The sequence below is a fragment of the Callospermophilus lateralis genome, unplaced genomic scaffold (assembly GCF_048772815.1).
Source record: "Callospermophilus lateralis isolate mCalLat2 unplaced genomic scaffold, mCalLat2.hap1 Scaffold_1350, whole genome shotgun sequence".
Taxonomy (NCBI): domain Eukaryota; kingdom Metazoa; phylum Chordata; class Mammalia; order Rodentia; family Sciuridae; genus Callospermophilus; species Callospermophilus lateralis.
In genome coordinates this window covers 108,301-129,641 of record NW_027512512.1, presented here as the reverse complement: position 1 = coordinate 129,641, position 21,341 = coordinate 108,301, and the positions used below count along the sequence as shown (strand labels likewise).

Genomic DNA, 21,341 nt, shown 5'->3' with positions numbered 1-21,341 from the left:
TAAAATACTTTTATAATAGCAAGATGAAAGAATATTTAAATGTAGATATGCATAATTTAGTATTAATTCTGTCACTCAGATTAACTTTGTAAATCTAATTAATTTAATGGTTAAATTTTAAATTTTAAGATACTATTTATTATCATAAATAGTAAAATATTTTCTACCATTTTTAGTATTATTAGCTTATTAATATTTGTTACAGTTGTTTCATTTGGATTGATTTTGAAAAATATTTAAATATTATACTTTTACATAAAATTAATAAGAATATTCACTGATATGTTACTGAGTAGAAAAGAGAAATACTAAATAACAATAGAGAAATACACAAGAATCATACACCTTTTTTCTTTGTGTAATTCTCAAATTCAGCATTAATGCATAATTTTAGATGGTATCATGTGTGTTAACTAACTTCTGGACTAAGTACAATTTATGTACATTTGTGGGAATAAAAACAAAATGACTATCTATATGAAGCTTACATTTACTTTTATGATGATTTTCATTATAATTCATAGTGTTTCTTATTAAAATTCAGAGCTCCTAACAAATATGAGAAGAAAAGACTGATTAATAGCACTGATTTCAAAAATATTTCTTCTGGGTTGAAATGTTCATAAATAGTAACAGAAATGACATGTACTGCAGTTTGGGGTTAAGAGAGTATACATTGTACAAGGAGAGGGGGAAAGAAGACCTAAATTTAATAAGATTCACTTTTTTGCTATACTTCACTACTCAAAATTCATTGTTTTCTTCATTATAATGGAAGCAATCTACATGCCTCCAATGGAATCAGGTTTCTTTCTCACATTTACACACTCCTTCATGTGCCACTACCCAATAAAAGACAAAACTACATATTGGGCAAGTAACAATTTCTTTCAAGGGTCTGAACAACTTTGCTGTCCTCCTCCACTGCTCTTTCCACTCTCCCTTTCTTTCTCTTGCTCTAAAGTTTGGCCAGAATCACAATTCTCTCAATCTTCACTACTATTAGCATCTAAATCTCTTTCTTGTATTATTTCAATGATCTCGTCACTGGGGATATTTCTAGTCTTACTTCCTAACTGATAAAAGTAAAAGTCTCTGTAGGCTTTTTTCTTACAGAATTCTCAAGTCCATTATTATCCTTTCTTATTTCTTCCACTTCTGCACTGAATAAAACTTACCAACAATAGTGTTTCTCCACTGTGATATCAACTCTCACCAATAATGTGCTAACTTAGATATTTATACTCTGTGTTCTCCAAAAAGTCATGAAATGTCAAGATCAAATTTGGTAAGATAAAAGTTATTGATTGTTTTTTTTATTTTTAAATTGATCATTTTTGTACATATATTGCTATAAAATTAATTAGAAATTAAACTCTGATAAGAGTGTTAAAAAAGTACAGAATCAAATTATTATGCTTCAATTTTCAATATAAATCCATATTTGTTAAATCATAGAATAACACTATCTGTGGGAGTGAATACTTCATAATAATTACTTTTTTATTTAAAATATTACTAATTAAAGTAAAATTAAAATTGCTTATACTCTTTCATTTTCTTTAATTATTTTTACATAGTAAACTGTCAAAACCTTTGTTTATGTACCTTTTTTAGTTTGATAACTCCTTCTTGTGTATCCTCATCTGTGACGATGTCAAACAAATTCCCTCCATCTCCGGGAACAATAGTGTACTCAATTTCTGCATTTTGTCCAAAATCAGGATCCAGAGCTCTTATTTTTCCAATAGCTGAGCCAACAGGAGAAGACTCAGGAACTTTCAGATGGAGGATGCCTGATAAAATATATGTAATTTGCATTGACAGTGAACTAGTAAAGGAAGATTATCAGGTTTGAAAAATGTAGACTGCACAAAGTAAATCAAATTTGGAACATAATAGAGCAAAATGCAAAGGCAATTTGCTGTCAAGGATTATGATTATATGTAATAACTTCATTTTCACTTCAGTAGACCTGCTTTTGATTTTTAAATGGGTATTATAAATAATAGAGTGTGCTATATTAAAATTACTGTGTGGAAATATTTTAATATGATGGATATCAAATTATACCTTCTATGTGAGGGTAAAAGTCTTCATAATTGTCACCAAAGTAATCAATACCAATAAAATAGAATCTAAAACACAATAAAAAGATATATATATATATATATTTATATCTATCTATCTATCTATATATATATATAATTAATAAATTGATAATAAATAGATAATAGATAGATGGATAGTTATTTATGAATTTGAAGGTTATGTATACAGAAAGTAACCATTACAATGACTATGAATTCATCTTACAATGAACTGAAATGATAAGCTGTACACTAATACAAAATTCTACCTCGATGAATTTAAATAAGGCATATTGGAGACAAAGATTCAGCTCATTTTTTTAATAGGTAGAGAGAGAGAGAGAGAGAGAGAGAGAGAGAGAGATATTTTTAATATTTATTTTTTAGTTTTTGGCCTACACAACATCTTTATTTGTATGAGGTGCATCAAACCCAGAGCTGCACGCATGCCAGGCGTCAGCTCATTTTTAATACATATTAACTTGGCATACTTTCTAATATTTAAACTGAGTACATAAAGTTTGAACTCCCCAATTTTTTTCTTTTTCTCATTAAAGGAGAAAAAATTAAACTGATCATTTTTACCACCAAATAGAATACTTACATTACATGAAATATGTACTGGATCAGAAAAAAATGTAAAAAAAGGAATACTTATCTGTGGAAAATATTCCAGAACTATGAAAATAGTAGACATAATTTAAAACCTTTGTCAAAAATTTAAGGTTTAAGATAAAGAAAATAAATAAGACATACTATTTTTTGAACATCTCATCAAAGTGAATATTAATGGGGTAAACAATAATATTCAAATCAAAGTTAAAAATTTTAGCAGATGCTAAAATGAATGAAGAAGTTCCATGTTTAATTTTGATACTGGAATTCCAGTTTCAAATTCTATAAAAAAATTTTGAATGTCACTTTCCCATGGACAAACAAAGTGCAGTGATTAAGTTCTTTTAGAATTCTAGTACATATGTGAATATTGAGTTATGACGGCACTCAAGACTTTTCTTGCATGGTGAAGTTCACTCAACAAATTACTTTTTAAACTTATAATTATTTGCTTCAAGATGGCATGAAAAATTATTAAATTAAGTCACTTCATTTTTCATTACCAATTATTTTTATAGAATATATAGTTATTTCACAATCAGTTGGCAAAACTTGGTAATCTCATCAGCCCTGGTAACAGTTAAATTTTGCCAGCTACCCTCTACCTCCCAAATATTTCCCATTTTTTCTTGTAAATTATTTTGAAATCTGCCTTATTTTAACTGACATCGAAAGAACATCACCTCAATAGAACACACATTCTGTCTTAAGAGGGCTAAATATCCACCTATATCTTGTTTATTTGATGCACAAGAAAGAAGGTATATATATATTTGGGGTTGGTACCAGATATTGAATTCAGGGGCACTCAACCACTTAGCCACATCCTCAGCCCTATTTTGTATTTTATTTAGAGACAAGGTCTCACCAAGTTGATCAGCGCCTTGCTTTTGCTGAGGCTGACTTTGAATTTGCAATGATCCTGTCTCAGTCACCTGAGCTGCTGGGATTACAGGCATGAGCCACTGTGTCCCACTAGAAGGTATAGTTTATACTGACCTAAAATAATTGTGAGTAAGTAATTAATTGTTTAGTATTATACATGTAAGATGACTTTCTAAAAGAATACACCATATACAGTTTAAATAAGTAAATATACAATACAAACAAATGATAATAAAACTTTCTAATGACAATGTTGGAGCATTAATATAGACTTTATTAAGGAATCATATTTAATGAAAGTCATAGTAATTGATCAAAGTAGCCATTTCTCATAAACTAGTATTATTTTCATTAGGTTTTATTTGCCAAACAACACAGTTGCTGCCAGATGTTCAATGTTCACTAAATTCTAAGCAGGGTTTGAAACCTAGGCCACCAGATCAACTAGAAAAATCAAAAATGAAAGGATTAAATGTTGCCCAATTGTCTCCAAGAAGGATAAAGTGGGAAGTGGGACATTCAAGGGCAATCTGTCTTTTATCAAAAAGTGACAAGTACCTAGTAGAAATTAATGTGACCATTGTCACCTACATTCTTCAGATCACAAATATTTCTCAATAAGTACAGATTTGAGGGACTCCTGAGTTTTGAGCAAGCATGAAGATACTTGAATTTATTTTTAGTGTGGCAGTAAGGCATGGGGCATAGTCACTCAAGTTTTACTCAACATCTCAAAGAGAAAATTCAGAGAAAAGGAACAGAGCACAGAATATATGAGATATTTTTCAATTCCTTTTGAATTTTTTTTTCAGAGTAGAAATTAGAAGTTTATTAAGGGACAGCACAAAAGACTTCTCCCGGAGGAAGAAGGGGACCCAAGAAGTGGAATCCCCCTTTTAAAATTTTTAATGTCAATTAAATGTAAATATGATTTATTAGGAAGTGAGTCTACAACATTTGATTCTCACTGTGTGATTGGGATAAAAATCAGTAGAAAAAATAAAACCCTTAAATTGATAGTATGATTAGTCACAGTTCAATCTCATGGTCCATCAGTGTTAGAGTCTTAAATTTTTTGCTGAAAAAATAGAGAAATGGAGGTTTAAGTTGAATGAGTACTATAAATCTCCCTCTAATAGGATATTTAGTTAGGAAATTTATTGTTAAACATTACAATAAAAATTGATTTGAGAGCAATAGCATGATGCTCTATACAGGGGATTTCTGTTGGGTTGGTGAGGATACCTCCCTGAGGAGTGCAGGGCAGGTGTTGGATGATATCTTTAGGGAAATAGGAGGATATAAAGAGCATAGGGTATTTCTGCAGACACTTTCCAATATATTCAGTGAGAGCAGCTTCAAGTTGCGTATTAAATTTTATAAGGTAGCTTTTCATTTGAAAAGTATAGAAGCAAAAATAAATAAATTGTATATTGAGAAAAATAATAAAGACTAGAGTCATGTCCACTGGATAATGGTTAGTAAATATGGAAAGTCTAGCCAGAACTGAGACCCTCTATTGTGAGAAAAAGCACTTTAAACTTTGAAGGGTACCAAATAATGCAGACTAGAGATGAAATAACCCCCCTTGAAGACACTATGCTGAGATGTGAATTTTATGCTTTAAAAAAGAACACTTTATGAGGCCATTAACAATAAATGTGAAGATAGCTATACTTTGTAGTACTCTGTCAATATAAGTTATAAGTTATCTAAGCAGTTCTTTTTGAGAATTGTCATCTCAGAGCATTCTCACAAATTTCATTAATATTTAATGGCTTTGGAAAACTTGTGGTAAATTCAGAGTGGCATTGTCCATATATGGTTGATGTAACAGCATTTGACTAATCTGTATCCCTTAAAATTAAGACATAATAAAGAAATTATTTATCACTTACATTTCTTCTGTGCATCGAGGTTTTAGTGCATGTACTTAAAAAATATAAATAATGTTTTAATTTACTGAGAAAATATGATATAACCAAATATATTAAATGAATGAACAATTTATAAATATCATAAAAACTTTCAGCAATGTGAAAATTTTTTTAAAAAGATGAAATAAATTTTTACAAATTTACTTTTAAAATACATTTTATATTTAAAGCAATAAGTCTTCAGATAACAAAAAAATTGTGTAAGAGCTCAACATTCAACTATTTATAAAGATCATTTGTATATGACAGGTAATAATTGGAGCTTAAAAATACTAGAACTTCATTGGATTAGATAAATGAGAATGAAGGTAAGGGAGAGATGGGAATAGGAAAGACCACAGAATAATTTGGACATAATTTTCCTATGTTCTTATATGAATATACAACCACTATAACTCCACATTGTAAACCAAAAAAATGGGAAGTTATACTCCATGTATGTATAATATGTCAAAATATATTTTACTGTCATGTATACCTAGAAAGAACAAATTAAAAAATTTAAATACTAGAATGTTAGGGTCTGTAAACAAGTCAAGTTGGCGCCTGGCATTTTGCCAGAGGGAGTGGTTTGTGAAGTAATGCCAGAGAGCCATTAAGTGTGGAGATTCCTTATTGGTTGACTCTTGTATCTAGTTTACGTTAATTAAGATAAGCTGTGTGGAATGTATATATACCCCTCCTGTCTTACAATAAACGGCTCCCACTCCTGCTGTATCAATGTACACAAGTTGCTCGTCACCCCCCCCCCCCATTAGTTTGGTGCAGCCGGACTGCGGCACTAGAATGCTAGAAATATGAAATGTTTAAGAATAAATTGATATGAATTATTAAACATTTTAAGAACTCAAAATTGTATCCTTGAGCCCACCTAAATAATTATACTATTTTTTAAAAAAGTTTACATTTAATATTCAGAATGTGTATATGCATATACATACACAATCACCTAACTGTAGATTACATAATTAGATTTAGACATAGAATTGTTTAAATACTGATCCTGTATGTTTTTTCCTTGAAATGCCATCTAATTGCACCTAATTGCATATGATTTGATTTCTTAAGCAAATGTAATAATAGACAAATAATGTAGTATGTCAAGAACATACCAAGAGAAAGCAACCAACATTGTTGTAAATTAAAAAAATAATAATAACTTTATAGAAACTTTACCTATATCTCTGTGACCTTGGGCAAAATATTTAGTGATTCTTTTATTTGTAAGATTGGTGTAATAATAATTTTGATTCATCTTGTAGATTTATTTTCAAAAATTCACTGGTACAATAGTAAATAAAATTTAGTATTATATATATATATATATATATATATATATATATATAATAACATACTTTGTATTATCCATTACTACTAATTAAATTTTAAATAATATTTTTATTGATAATGTCCCCATGAATATGCATTATAATATTTTTTTCTATATGAATAACAGTAAGAAAGAGAAAGCTGCATACAAATGTGTGAGAATGAAAAAAAGAGAATGCTGAAAAATTATTTTATATTTTACTAAAATATTTATTTTCTTGTTCTGAAAATTTTAGAATTCAGGAATAACAAAATATTTTGATAGTTTAGTAATATTTTAGGTCCTCTGTCTTCAAAATTCTAAAGCACTTTTTTAATTAAAAAAAAAAAAAAGTCCGCAAGAAAAGACCTTTCTGATGACAAAATTGAATTCAATCTGGGCTTAAACCAAACACATTAAACATCTGTAAATAGAACCTCAGGAATGACAAATCTATCCAAACTCAGTCTCAGAATGGCTATGAGACCAGTGACAATAAATTTGAAGAGAACTAGTGTTCATTCTACTCTACTGATATAAGTTTTCTAAAAAAGTTTTGAAATTTTTCATCTTAAATTGTTCACAAACTTATCATTACCTAAAGCCATTGAAAAACTTGTATCAATTAAAAGAGAAGCATTTTCTAGCAATGATTGACTTAGTAAAAGTGCAGGTTGAACACGTTTTAAAATGTCAAGGATTGGGCACCAATAACTTTACTATTTTAGTTAAATTATTTCCCTTTTTAAATACAATAGTAGAAAAAAAGGAAATTCAAAGAACTCAGAAGAGGAAAGGAAAACAAAATGTTTGTAAAATCTAGTGCAATTTAGAAATGTTTATATCTAATACAATCTCAGTTCTCAACAACTAAAAGAGAAAAGAAAGTTTACAAAGGTTATAAATGTCCCTTCTAAATTGTACAAGCATGTACATGAATTGTTAAGTATATATCTAAAATTAATGGATTAAGTTTTATAAATTCTATGTAATGATAGCAATAAATCTTTTCTAAGAGTGATAAGAACTCATCCATCTAAAACTTCTGGTTCTATGCAAATAAGACAATGCAAAAATATAGGGCCAGATGTAAATCATATTTATATAGTAAGTTAATTACTTAGCATGCCTGTAATTCAGGTAAAAGATTAGGTCCAACTGCAGCTTCTAGTAGCTTTGTCCACAGGATGTTGAAGACAATATAAAAATGGATAAACAGATTTTTTATAGTTTTGTCTTTCTCAGAATTCAATAATTTTCTTTTGAATGATTACATAAGAGCATAAATTTATACATATTTATGAGGTTCCCCATCTTTTAAAAATATGTATATATTGTGTAATGTTCAAATGAGTTTAAACATATCTAGGAGTGTTAACAATTTAATGTCATTGAAGAATTTAATTGAAAAATCAGAAATATTAATCTAGCATGGCAACTTCGAAGGTCTGAAGCAATGTTTATAATTCTATTCCATGTATGATATTTAGACTGAGTGTGTGAACTGAGCCAACTTGATATTGGGTCTGTGAGGTCATCTAATAGGAAACAATCCACAGAACCATCAATCCATAGAATCAAACCACAGAAACAACCACATGAAAAAGCTAATAGGCTAAGAATTTCCTGACTTATAATTTTCTTTGTTCAGCTACTCCCACTGTGATCTATCAACTCCAATATCAGAAAGACCACTGGTATATTAATCTGTATAAATTCTCATCTTGTTCCTGTTCTTTCCATATCCACTTGAAAAGTTTGATTTATCATTTCAATAAAATACTAATGTGTGGCCTATATATATTCCCAATGCCCCCCACCTTTTTTGTACAAGGGATTGAATTCAGGGATGCTTAAACATTAAGCCACATCCCCAGCCCTTTTTAATATTTCATTTAGAGACAGGGTCTTGCTGAGTTGCTCAGGGTCTTGCTAAATTGCTGAAGCTGGATTTGAACTTGTGATTCCCCTGCCTCAGCTTCCCAAGCTGCTGGCATTACAGGATAAGCCACCATGCCTGGTTTCTGACATTCTTTTATTACTATATCTGACAAAAGACAACCCTTAATAGTCATATTAATCTTCTAAAGAGGAGAGATGTATGACTAAGAAAAAACAAGAAAGACAGCTAGATATTGGTTTAAATTATGATCATTAACCTAGAATTCACCTTCCTCATTGCTTGCAAAGTATGCAGATGCTAAAGTAACTACCATTCTCTTTTCATTTCTATTTTAAACCAATCCACTCTCCACAAACTCAGCTTTACTAACTTCACTAATTCTTTTCCCAGATAACGACTGTGAACTGTATTTCACAGAATGAAATTAGAATGGTGTTATGTAGATTTTTCACTTTCCCAAACCTGCAAACAATCCCTCATTAATATTCCTGTTATTGGAATAAGTACAGCATGTTCATTTTTCTCCTTCTTCCCCTCTCCATTTCCTCAGTGAATGTCTTTCCTTGGATGAAAACAATGTTGAGCCAGAACATCATCTGCAGCAGTAACTACAATATAGTGGTCAGTTTTTTGTTCCCTATTAATTCTCCAAGATATTACTCCCCAACTGTAGGATACAGCAAAGCTAGGGGTTTGGTGTGTCCTTGTTTTAAGGTATAGTTTTGCTTCTCCAGGTCTGATTTATCTGAGTGGCAGTGAGTGAAGAACTCTTGGAAGCATCTCATCCTGCAACCCCCAAGAGCAAGGAATTGCCTCTACTTTGATAGAACACTGCCTCACCCTCCAGATCCCTCAGTGATGCACTCCACGCACAGATTCTCAATATGAGGAAAATCTCCTTTGTAGGACTTAAAATGACTCTTGGGTATTTTTCCCTTCTGCAGCGACATCTTTACCCTTCCTTTTGTTATCATGTAATTATTTTTACAAACAGCTTTCCTTGGGTACTTCAACATTCTTAAACATATGGAAAACACTATCCCAAGGATTTGCTCCCTGTCTGGGAAAATAACAGCAGCCATTGTGATCTGCCCTGGTTGTTGAGGAGGCTCTTCTCTACATACCTGAGGCTAGGAAAAGAGCAACCACACTACTTACTTTGATTATATGGGAACTCTTCATCACTCTCTCAAAGAATACCTCAGCATAAACTTTTTCTATTATTCCCCATACTCTATAAAAAGTGTTTAAAAAAACACACACACACACACAAAATATCTTGTTCTGACTAATGACTCAACAGCCTTAAATGCATTCTGACATTTTCATTTTAAATTCTACATTTGACTTTGGACAATACTTGGCTAGATGATATTCACTGCATTTTAGCATCATGGTAAAAATTTAAATAATAAACTTTTATCACATCTGTAAGCATCCCCCTCCCGCTATTTAGTCAATTTCAATTGAGATATCCTTCATCTTCCCTTCTTACTATTGAACTCCAGCAATATGCAAATACTGGTACAATTTATCACACAGTCTGTTTTCACAATCAATATTCTTCTTAACTGAGATATTCCCAAGAATAGACAGTGTTCATATTTGATTATTTCACAAAGGTTTTCTTTTGCTCCAAACTGACTCCAGGCACCCTTTTAATTATTGTCCCCTTTTTAACATAATTTCTCCTTTATTGTCACTGTGACCTATTTCTACCTAACAAGCAAGCCACATGTAGACTTAGGCTGGTTTTTGAAGCCACTATTCTGTTAAAGATTTCCTCTGATATTGCCAGTTTTATTTCTTTGTCATTAAATTCTTAACAATTTTTGGGCATCATTCAACCCTCTTCATCATTCCCTCTTTTTTGAAGCACACTTCTAACATCTCTTACATTCTCTATATAGAGTTCTGGTTTCTTCCACTTCACAGCTGTCCCCTCCCCAATGCCCTTTGTTATGTCCTCAAGATCAGATAAAATTCCTGCTGCATGTTAGCATCATATGGAAAGATTTGGATACAATGCTGCAGCCCAAGAATAACCCAAAGAGGAGTTAATTTAGTGGTTCTGTGTTTAGACCTGAATAACAGGATTTTTTACATTCCTTCTGGTTCTATTGACAATCATGGTCAAGAGCCATTGTCTCCAGCCGCCCCTTTGATTTTTCTCTTCTAGTTAATTTCATCTATCCTCTTGACTTCATTTACTCTATTCACACTAATTTTTTTTTTATATTTTAAATTTCTCTATATACACCTTCTGAGTTTCATACTTGGCAAAACATTATGATGTTCCAAAACTTCAAGGCATCGATCTTGTTGCATTCCACATAGAGCTTATAGGATTGCCATGTCCCCCAAAAGATATCTAATATGCAATGTCTCAGCAAGTAGTATTTCTCCTGTTCCATAAATTAAAATCCTCCATTGATAGAAAATAAATACTACCATTTTTATCCAATAAAATTGTTCAAATCTATACACATATTATCATTTTCACAACTATCATAGTCTTTGCTAACAGAGATCTCACACATATTTCTTCTCTGTATTACTGTTATTGTGTGCTAACTGAGTCTCCCGTAGTACTTCTCTCTGAGGTACCTGCAATGTCTTCCTCATGCTCTTCTGCAAGAAGAGACAGGGTCATGTCTATCACTCACAGGGAGTGAGTACATTATTTTCTGACACAGAAATAACATGGAATAAATGTATAAAGCTTTTAGAAAGTCAATGGACATAAATATGAAGGAAAGAAAGACATTTTAAAATACATATTACCCTTTAAGAAGAATAATTATTTTTAGGAATCATTTCTAAACTTCTTTACATTTTGTAGCATGTATCTAAAATCTTTCCCATCAATAAATATTTTTATCATCACATTAGAACTATGATGTCTATACTGTTATCATAATTCCCATTCATACCCTGGTAGGGTATGACTATGAACATACATATTGAGTAGGGAGGGAATGCAGGTATAAGCCCTGGGTTTTAGTGTTTGTCAACTTCTATGGCATAAGAACTCCCACCACAGATAATTTCAAGTCAACTATGTGTCATCATTGAACACAGTCCTGGGAGATGTGCCCTATAAGCTCAGATAATCTGTTCAACACCTCTTTCAGGTGTTCTAGGTTATGAGAAGGACAAGTCAAGTGGCATCTCTGACCCACAGAATAATTACTTTATTTGGTTTGTCCACTTGGTCTCATTTTACTACCTGAAATCAATTAAACTGAGGCAATATTTTGTTAGTAAGCAAGCTTTTAAAATACAAATAACTCAAAATTAATACTTTCAGCCATATTGAAGCATGTACATTTCAATAATGTGTGACTTAGTGGGTTAGGCATAAACAGGAGGGTTTCTATTTTCAAAGTTTAAAGAGCACAGTCAGTGAAAATACGGAGAAAAAGATCATCAGGAGATTTAAAAATATTCAAAAGGGGATGGGGCTTTAAAGATAAAATTTATTTATTTCTACACTCTTTCTATGCCAGTAGTGCAAAAAAAGAAGGAAAACTGACTACATTTTTTTCTGGACTTCTGATTCTCCTTTCCTTTTTACAAAGTACCTCTATGCAAGTATAAGTTTTACATCTAATACTGCAGTTATAGTAACTACAGTTTCAATAAACATATCTATATTTCCCTACAAATCTAATTGTCCTTTATATTTTTTTCAAAAATTTGCATTGGAATTTCAACAGCCCATTTATATTACTTAATTATTATCAGAATAAAAATCTCTTTCACATTCTATTATATATATATATATATATATATATATATATATATATATATATATATATATATACATATATATATATTCAATACATATGAATTATATACTCACTATTCCTGTTACATGGTAATAAACATGATGTGGATCTTGGCAAGAGTTCACATCCTTTCAAGTGCATCAATAACTTTCCATTGTTTATTCATCTTAACAGAGTGCATTTAATATTCCCTTAAATCCTCCTTTAAATATGTAAATAGTTCTTTCAGTTGACTTTATCCCTATAATTTCTGATTAATCAAATAAGATATAGCACATTAAGAATTCTAACATATATTGTCAAATAACCTTATCAAAATATTCCACAAAAATAATACAAATTTTCTTATGATTTAGAAAAAAAATTGAGCACCTTTAAACTAAGATCCTATCTGGGCATGGTGGCAGATGCCTGTAATCCCAGCAGTTGAGGAAGCTGAGGTAGGAGCATCACAAGTTCAAAGTCACGCTCAGCAAATTTAGGAGGTCCTAAGAAATTTAGCAAGACTCCGTCTCAATATAAAAATAAATAAATAAAAATGGCCAAGGACGTAGCTCAGTGGTTATTTGCCATTGGTTTCAATTCCTGGTACCAAAAATAAGTAAACTAACAAAATTTTAATAAATATTTAGACTTTCAAGACTGGGATTGTGGCTCAGTAGTAGAGCACTTGCCTTGAACCTGTGAGGCACTGGGTTTGATCCTCAGCACCACATAAAAACAAATAAAAATAAAGATCAATATAGATATAGATAGATATAGAAATACTTAAAACAAATAAATATTTAGACTTTCAAATTCAGCTGACCTCATCTATTTATTCAAAGGATTGTTTACTCATGAATTTCCTTTTGAGACTTTAATAAGATAATCTGGAAGAGATGAAGTTTTGTAATATTCTCTCTCATGGCAGAGTTTAGTTTCTTTTAGCCAAAACCAATTCGTTAACTGACAGTCCAACTAGCTGTCTCTTAATTTGATTTCTTAATGGCCATCATACCATCATGAATCATGTGCAAATGCACTGGCTTTTCTTTTTTTCTATTGCCTGTATTTGACTGTTGGACTTTCCCTGTTTAGTTGCCCGTGCCTTAATGTTTCACTAGCTATCACTACAAATCTCTTCATGTATAAATATCTGACTATCATTTATTTTTTCAGGAATGGTTTCAATGCACTCTTTGATTTTTTTCTCTCTCCCCCTTCTCTTTCTTCTTTCTTCTTTCCTTCCTTCCCTTTCTGTCTTTTCACTTCTAATTTTTTATAGTTCTATATATACAAACCTTTAAATAGGATGTCATGTTTTGCAGTGCTGTAAGTATTTCAGTATAGCTTTGGTTTCCCACTAACACTATTATAATAATATTGTTTCAGGAATCAATGTCGATATCACTTCTTCCAACATTTCCATTGTTCTGTAATGATATGGATTCCCATCCAGTACATTTATATATATTGTGTTCATAAGTTTATCACTGTTTTTATTCCAAGTTGTGTGATTGTCAGTTACTTAAAAAATCTATACTTGGTGCTTGAGGGAAGAAATTTAAAAATTTATTCTCTTTATGCAGGTTCAAATAAAAAATTATATTATTTTTACATTATTCAATTACTTCAACTCATTACTTCAATAAAACTGCAGTTTTAATTATTTTTCTATTGAATGATATATTTTATTACATCTAATATTTGTTAATAAGATATATTTCTTACATATCAGAATTTTGTTTCCAAGGTTTTTACTATTAAACTTGGTTCTGTGTTGCTCTTATTAACAAAACAGTTTCAAAATCCAGTTTCTTTGTCTATATAGCTCCTAAGACCAATAATAAAGCAAAAATGAAGTAGAGAAATGTGAACCATATGGAGTTAAAGGTAGCTTTAGGATTCTTTCACAACTATGGTTAAAGACTGTCACTAATGTCAGAAATTTAAGTAATAAAGACTTGATCTGCTTTTTTTCATCTTCTCATAACTTCATTTTCTTTTCAAGATTTTTCATACTCTAATGATAAACAGAGCATGATTTCTTTAATTCAGTTATTTTTTATCTTTGTGTGAGAGTTCATGTATCACTTCTTTGCTTATATATCTTAGAAATATTTCTTTGTGGCTTTGATTTTGAAAACACTTTTTAAGAATTTTAAAGCCTTTTTCAATGGCCTTTTGCTTTCTCCCCTCCATCAAGCTCATCATATTAACACAAAAGCCATCTTCTTGCTGAAGTCATTTCTTCATTGGTCTTCCTCTTACTTAACTTCCTTTTTGAGTCCAGAAGATCCCCGTGTCCTTTCCACTCTGTTATTGAGATATCTCCAGGCTCTGCTTCACTTACTGTTTCTGTGGGCTTTCTCTACACTACTGTATACTTCAGTCCTTATCACATATAAAAGCTATTTTATCTAAAAAGCAATACATTGAAATTTGTTTTATGTTACATTATTGCCCTTAATGTAATTTATGTTACATTATTGCCCTTCTGCAATAATGTAACATAAATACATAGTGTATACATATTACAACTTTGTAACATTTGTATTCAACTTACTCCAGGCTCAAAGGCTTTGATTAGCCATATTATGGGAGTGTTATTAGGTTTTGTTTGTTTATTTTTTTGTGTTTGGAGAATAAACAGGTCGCCTGCCCTTAGCCAGAATTTCCAGGCAAGATAGGAAGTGAGGTGTAAAAAATGCACTTGAGAGTAACAAGGAAGCTTGTGAAAGGAACTGAGTGATCCTCACCATATCCAGATGAGTAGTATAAGGCCTTCTCTGAACTCAAAGGCCAGGAGATATTCTATTTTAACACATATAACACATATTCTGAGACTGTGTGTATGCTTGTGTATATATAACCACATAAATATCTATGTGCGTATATGTTTATACTCTTGAATTGACCCCATTACTTAAGTAATTTGATTTCATAATATATACTTTAGATCAGCTTGTTAGATGGTTTAGCCACTTAAAATTCATGTAATAGAAATCATTAATATTTTTGTAGCTTACTTACAAATAAAGATCCTCTAGAGATATCCCTGATTGTAATAGATAGGAGCCATATAACTCTCATGCAAAACATTTTTAAAAGAAAATGCTTTCTCTTCATATGATTTCAGAGTTCTTTTTGTAGGTATCAGGTTATTTCCACTTCTGATCCTGTATTGTTGGTTTCATTTGTGGACACTTTTCTGGGTTACTTGGAGGAACTTTTTGGGTAAACATAGGCATCAAAAATAAATTTCCACTCTAGAGAGAGAGTTAATTTAAAAATAAAGTTCCTGGATGAATCTCTTTTACTTTTTAAACAATATAGCATTGCAATTTTATTTCTGAAACTGAGTCATTATAAGAATTAAGTGAGAAGGAACATCCAAATCATTGTCACACAACAATTTCTATGTTGTGTGAAACATAGTAATTTATTAGTCAATACCATAGTCATCATCATCATTATCAGACTGAGAAAAGTTATAAAATCATGGGGCAATCAATTTTAAATCAACAGTAAAATGACAAACTATTTTCATAAGTTTTATACAAATACATTTGCCATTTATGGTTTCCCATCTTCTTTTATAGAAGAAAATGGATGCAAATGGGGGCTTAATAAGTCATACATGCATATGAATACACATTGCCATAATGCACTGTGATAAGTAAATTCTAAGAAATTATGTTGTGCATGTTTAAGCAATGGAAAAAGTATGTCAAATTCATCTGAAGCAAGATTTTTTATCATAACTGCTTAAGAGTCATGAGCAAATATAGCTAGTCTGGGGAATTCTCCTTTAAGTTATTTATGTAGGAAATACATGTTTCCTTGACATTAACATTCAAATAGATATCATTTCAGTTCATAATTTTATGTCACATTTGCTGTTTAATTGCTCCATATGAGAAATGTTTCTGCTAAATGAGCACTGGCCTCAAAAGAATGGTTTTACTGTGTATAAATGTATTCTGTCTTTTTCTCTGACGAATGTAATTCAAAATGATGTTACACTAAAAAGGTTTTGACACAAAGACATGTAAAACTTCAGGCAGTTGGACTAATTTTTTATTCATGCAAAACATGAAAACATTCTTCCTTCAAATAATTCAACAATATCTCCCACTTATTATAATGCTAGACAGTGGTTCAAATGTGCATGTAATACAATCATAAAATAATTTGATCACAGTGATCTGCTAGGTAATTTTCTATTGCCCTCTTATTTTTCTCTTTATGAGTATAGGCAGTTTAATATATGTTATGATTGTTTTAGAAGTGCATTTAAAATAATATTGTTTTAGAGTGGCATATAAAGAAAACCATAGTTTTTATTTTTAATATCATGTTAAATTAGAAGAATTGTGAACTTCAGAGTTAAAAAACTTGTAACTTCAATTCATTGTTGATAACTGAGTATTTATCTCTCTAAGGGTCCATCTTCTTTATAGGCAAAGTGATAAATATTAATCTAATAATGTTATTGTAAAAAAGAAGATAAGACAGTAATCATAAAGTTCATGGAATAGCTTATAAATGCTCTAACAGTTTCAATGCTCTGTTCTTTCACATACTTTCTTGTTTAATCACTCTTAAAAACACAAATTGAAACTTGAATAAATACCCAACAAGCCTATGGACCTATCCATATTCTTTTACGCCCTACATACGATCTAAAGTTATCTTTCTATTTCAGTGGGATCTAAGCAGGAATTTGTGTCTCCTAACTATATGTAGCTTCTCTTGAATCAAGACTTTCACTGTGTATTTTCCAGGTCTATTATCCCTGCCCAAACTTCTACAAAATACTCTTCACCCATACCTGTAGGACATGACTTGCTGCCTGCTTCCCAGTCTTGGGGCCGCACATGTGGCTGGGATGGCGCCTGGCAATCAGCCAGTAGGTAGTGTGGTGGTGACAGAAAAAACAGACCACCTCCAGGATAGGTCCAGTACTCTTCCACCCTCGTGAATAGCTTATGCCTTCCCTTACAGAACATGGGAAGGGTGTATAAGTGAACTCACCCCACCCCTCTGACCTTTATCCTGATTGGCTCCTGAGCATTATATTAGCTGTGTGTACTTCCTCAATAAACAAGATCCTGCTTTGAAGGTCTCCCTAGCGTGTCTGATTGTCTTTCGGCGAGGGAGGGCAGGGTGTGGGTGCCTGGGTGGCGAAGGCCAATCAACCTTTGCCTTTCTTGGCTCATCCTGGTCAGGGCATGCTTTCCCCATGTCTCCCGCAGGTCAGGAGGAAACCAGGGGCTAAAACCCTGACACATACCCACTAATAGGACATCTTTCCACTGGTAGTGGTTTTGAATTTCTGACCTGGAAACACCACTATCACCCATATAAATAAGAATATCACATTTCCCAGAACGTATTTGCTACACTATAGATTCCACAGGCTTTATATACACAAAACCTGAATCTGAACCCATGTTTAATATTGCACATTTTACATGCAAACAGAAAAATCTCTCAATCCATACTGCTCAATAATCTATCACAGCTTGCCGAATTTAAAGCAGACATAAAAAAAAAAATAAATAAAACAGAAAGAAAGAAATAAGAAAGAACTACAGGAAAAAAGAAAAGAAAAAACATGGATAGCTTTTAGAATTTGAACCATATTCTTTAATGAGATCATATAATAGGTAATCAAAGTAATTATTTGTTTCTCCTTTTAATGTTTTTTCTGTTTCCCTCAATAAAAAAGTAAGAAAAAATATTGCTTTAAGGAATTTTGTGTTATTGCTCATAACGTTATCTAGTAAACTTTGTTATATACTTTCCATGTTCTAAAGTTTGGTGTTATCTTTGAAACAAATTCATACATTTTTTTTAAATTGACAGAAACTATGTATGTTTAGCATGAATCACATGGCATTTTTTAATATGTGTCCTGGTAGAATGGTTCAATTGACTAATCAACATATGCATTAAAGTATAATGATTTCTAAATGCCATTCCAAACATTTGGCAATTAGACTTTCTGATTACTAAATAAAAATATATACCAATGAAGAAAATATAGGTTGAAACTATAAAGAAAAAAGTGACAAAGCATTCAAATATGAAAACATGTAGCCAAAGCAATAAAACATACAATTATTTAAATATTCTTAGTGCTACAGATTTTAGTAGATGAACTCCCTAATTGTCCTTCTGAAGTGGAAAAAGAAAAATCATTTTGGTTTTTAAACTCTCTAGACAAAAAAACTACCTGATGACTTAATCAAATTTCTTATAAAACTATGACTAAAACCATTCAGCATCAATATTCTAACTCTGAGGAACAGAGAAATAATTCCCCAAAATGCACTGGGAAGTGAATAGGTACGGATTGGTGTTAAATGTAATACTGTAACAGAAAACTAGATGAAATACAAGTGAGAAATACTCATTTTCAAAGGGAAACACAGAGTTATAGAGAGGATACAGGTGTGAACCATTCTATTATCAAAAGAAACTGTAGCAATTTTCACCTATTGCAAAACTAAAATGAAATAACTAGTCAGAACTAAAATAATAAAATATCATCAATATCATCCTATTCACAAAAGTATATGAAAATAGTTCCATGTGTATATTTACAAAAATGGAGTCACAGAATTATTATCTTAAATATATAATAAAAAATATGATGGTACATGTGTTATAAATAGGATGCCTTATATCAGATTATGTATATTTGTGTTACGTCTTAAATTAATAATGTATCACGGTAAGATCCCACCCAAATAACTATAAATATTTTGTTTTAGTTAACATTGATTTAATAAGTCTGATTGTTCAATTATTAACTCTATTTTCTATTAAAATAATATGGGATGTGAAATACATTGAAATTATAAATTCTGAAGTCATGCAATTTTTATCTGTTGACTTATGTTCCCTGAAACCAAAAAAAAAATGTCTGGGAAATGATTTTAATTGCTAATGCATTATATAACATTGTAATTTAATAATTTCAAATGGCTCTGCAAATTTTGAGTTAGGGTAAATTACATACTTTTGGGGAAGCGAATTGGATTGTCGTTGACATCACTGAGGGTGATGTTGACTACTGTTGTTCCAGCCAGTCCTCCTAGTTGTCCTCCCATATCTTTGGCTTGAATGAGAACTTGGTATTGTTCTTTGACTTCTGTATCCATGTTTGCCAAAGCTGTTCTAATAATACCTTGAGGGGGAAATAGTAACAGAAGACAAACATCACAAATCCTGTACTTTCCATAATAAAATAGATTGCAACCACAATAAAATGATTCTATGTAGATTCACTAACAAAGTTATGCCGGTGAGAAATCATGTGTTATTTAAAAACACCTTAAATGCTCAATACTTAAGATATAATTTAATTTCGGAAACAACCCTACAATGAGATATAGAGCAGCAGTGAGGAATTATTAAAAACTACCATATTAGTTCTAAAATGTAACTAAGAACATTAGGTTAAATTTTATTTATACAAATGTGTCTATTTCAAATAAGAATGTTTTAAAAAATTGGTAAACATAATCATGTGAAAAAATGTACATGGTCAATTTTTGTTGAGTGTTCACTTTCTAATGATTACCATTTTCTTCTTCACTTTCATTTTCTAGGATAAATATGCCACTTAGTTTTTTATAATTCGTGAATAATCTCCTTTGCACATTATATTTTGTCTTTCACCATCTCCCTCAGTTACTTTAGCAATAGATTTTTCACTTAGGTATCATTAAGCTTTATAATTGCTGGGACTTCTGTCTCCTTTGTCACCAGGTCCTCCAGCACCTAGGACAGTGCCTGATATTTGGAAGGGACTCAACAGCTGGTTGACCAAATAAATGATTGTTCGAGTGAATTTATCCATAATTACATTTTTAGTCATAAATTTAATGGTTCATATGCATATTTATACATGATGTTCAGTTTCTACTTTTGTGTCCAAATTTAGAACTAATTTATATTTACACTTATTCAAAAGGAAGTAAGTAAAAGCTTCCAGCATTCTTTAAAAAAAAAAACTGAATGCATTAACCTAATTCCTATTTTCAGTCAATGGTTTTAGGGTAAGATGGGACAGCCTTTGCCTTCAACCTGTGTGGCACTAATAGTGGTGTTTCGTAATGGAACAAGTATGTATGACAAAGAGTGTCAACAGGAGCACATAGCATTGAAATCACAAACCAAATATACATCCTCATTTTATCTTTACTTTCTACTTACTATCCAACTACCAAATGCCATTTTGAAGCCAATTCAGATTTAACTGCAATCTGAAATTTTTTTTGACACTTAGAAGAAATAATTATAAAATGACAGCCTTCATTTTGCTAATGATGTTTTATTCAAGAATTGGTACTGACACCATTTTGATTCAATCTGTTTGTCTCCACCTTAAGCTCCTGATGCCTTATTTCCAACTAAATCTTACAACTAAGATTTTTCATCTCTAGTTTTTAATGTCTCTGTCCTGCCTACCTTAATCTGTGTGACTTCTTTCTGAGTTATGCTATCTGCAAATTTTAGATAAATCCCTGAGTTTGATTCATATGTTCATATGCTTACTGACTTGTTCTTCTATTCACTAAGGCCTAGCTTTGCACAATTTATTTTAAATATAATAATTACAAATATATATAAAATATTTTTATTTGTTTAATTCGTTTGTGTTTGAAAATCCTCAATATCAAATTAGAGAGAAAGAAAAGAGAGAGAAGGCAGGAAAGAGAGAAAAGGAGAGAGAATTTTGGACTTGTTTCTTTCTGCTTAGTGAAGTGTATAAAAAAAGCTATGTACTGAAATGAAGTTAGATCAAAACATTAA

At 31.2% G+C, this 21,341-nt stretch overlaps 1 pseudogene; it reads right to left on the bottom strand.

Moving 5' to 3' along the window:
* LOC143388041 (cadherin-12-like) overlaps window positions 1–19,699 on the bottom strand; it is a 78,981-nt pseudogene extending 59,282 nt beyond the window's left edge.
* Between the last annotated feature and the right edge of the window lie 1,642 nt (window positions 19,700–21,341).